This window comes from Phalaenopsis equestris, unplaced genomic scaffold (assembly GCF_001263595.1).
Source record: "Phalaenopsis equestris unplaced genomic scaffold, ASM126359v1 Scaffold000945, whole genome shotgun sequence".
Lineage (NCBI taxonomy): Eukaryota > Viridiplantae > Streptophyta > Magnoliopsida > Asparagales > Orchidaceae > Phalaenopsis > Phalaenopsis equestris.
In genome coordinates, this window is record NW_018165384.1 from 18,320 (window position 1) to 21,006 (window position 2,687).

Sequence of the window (2,687 nt, forward strand, 5' to 3'; positions counted from 1 at the left end):
ATATATATATATATATATATATATCTATATCTATATCTATATCAGTGTGTCTATGTGTGTGTGTGCGCCGCATACCACTGCTTTTTAGTTGGCATCCACGATATAAGAGCCCTCAGGTTGAGGGTTCGAATCCCCTCTGTCACAGTTGACCTTTTGTTGTATAAAAAAACAATTGTTAAATCAATCAAGATTATTCATTTTAAATTGATTTGATCAGGAAACAAACATATGGTACATTAAATGCGTTTAGGGAAATCCAACAGTCCAGAAGTGAAAAGTACGGTGAAGGGTTGACAGGAGATTATGAGACCTACTTGACCGACCAAGATAAGACATAAGAGTCAAACCAACAAGGATAAAATCAATCAGTCATGAGACGAAAAAAAAAGACAACTGGATGATTCAATCGCATGTCATTCAACCAGAAATGACACAAAAGATCATCTAAGTCAACCACTATAAGAAAGCTGACTCAATACGATAGTCTACCCTCCATTAGAGTCGATCCAAAGAAATATCCAATTCCACAATATCTCCAAGTATCCTATATACACCTTAGAGGCTACTCACAAGAGATCAAGGATTGATATATAGCCATGCTAGATCAACCAATGGACCCATACTGACAAGGCTCAGCTGATTGAGCTAATCTCATTGACTTGAAGTCAAATAAGCTTAGTCGATAATGCTAGAAAATAGTCGGGAGGCAAGCCTATATATGTAAAAAGAATAGAAATGCTTTAGTATGGACCCCTTCCAAATAGGGCCCAAAACCATCATTATATCATCTCCTTTATAAATAGGAGAAACCTTTCATGAATAAAGAAGTATTGATTATTGGTTGTTCATCTCTCTCTCTCTCTCTCTCTCTCTCTCTCTCTCCCTATTTCCTTATTTCCACCATATTTCTTTTGTGTAATTCACAAACAAATTTGAATTTAATATTCTAAAATGTGTGATAACGATGGATAATACCATAAAAAAAATGACGTAAACAAGAAGAGGAGTTGCTCGATGAGAAGAATCACATAATAAAGACACGGACAATATGGAGTGTACTAGAGAATTCATGGCTCAACAAATCTACGAGTTGAAGGATTAGATGTTGGAGCTCATCTGAGGTGTGCTGACCCATGAAGAGAGATCAACAGCCTCGGGACGAAGGGCTGACACTTAACGATAGAAGAGTCCCTCCAGCCTTGGAGAGGCAAAACGACTCCTAGTAATTTGATAATTTTGAGCCAGTATTGATTCAAGCATATTGAGGCGCCTATCAGTCTGAGAATGCATTCTCGCAATAAATCTCTGCGGTCAATCCTCCCGAATGATTCAAGATCCACTACAAAATTTTTGCATAATGGTGTCGGAAAAATCTGACACTAAAAGATAGAAAATCAGACACAAAATAATTTTAGTGTTTGATTTGGATATGAACTTTAGTCAATGCAAAAAGATGGGGTCAGAAATGCAATTAGCGTCGAAAGAATCCAACATTTTTTATTTGCATTAGCTTTTGGGTTAAATAATGTCAACGTTAATTGAATTTTTAGCACACCGAGCTAAGGCAAATGTCAACTACAAACTTTGCATCGAATTTTAGTGGATGCAAATTTGTGTCGTCTTATGCGTCGACCATATCTGTTGAAGATTATTTAGTGTCCGAAAGTATCAAATTGAGTAAAAAATTATCGAAGATACTACCATAAAAAATATTATATATATATAAGCACAAATATATTGTACATAATAAATACCTAACTCAAAAATATTTACATATCCACCAACACAACATAGAATCTATCCACAAACAAATAACGACAATAAAAATAAATCTAATTCAACAAGCACTAAGTTAAATGTGTAAAAATTCACATCTTTACACATAATCCATAAATAAATTACTAATAATGTCATATCCACAATAAGAAAAAGTACATAGACATCTATGAGGCATCATCATCATGTCCTCAGCCTCCTCTCCCTCTCGCTCATTCTCATCCTGACCCTCAACCACAGAACTCAATGAACACTTGTCATAGTGATCTGCATTACGCTCCATCAGTCATGCTAAAGAGTCCTCGACTCCAGTTGCTCTCACACAACTGATAGATCTCGTCACTCATGGTAGTGACACGTCTGGCATGCTCGTCATGCTCTGACAATAATGACATCGAGCCGCTCTGGAGAGCATGGAAGAGATTGGCCTCAGGAATGCATTCTCGCAATAAATATCCGAGGTCGAGCCTCCAGAATGATTCAAAACCACTACAATTTTTTTTGCATATTAGTGTCGAAAAAAGCCAACGCTAAAAGATAGAAAATCCTGCATAACACAATTTTAGTGTTGGACACTTGGATTCATATCGTAACTTTAGTCCACACAAAAAGCCTAGGTCAGAAATGCAATTAGCGTAGAAAGTATCCAATCCTAATTATTGGCATTGGCTTTAGGATATGACAATGTCGACGTTAATCGGATTTGAAGCACTGCGAGCTAACACAAATGTCGACTACGAACTTTGCATCTAATTTTGGTGGATATAAATTTGTGTCGACCATATCTGTCAAAGATTATTTATCGTCGGAAAGTATCAAGTTGAGTAAAAAATTTATCAAAGGTATTACCATCACAAATATTATATATACATACATATATACATACATACATACATACATACATATATATA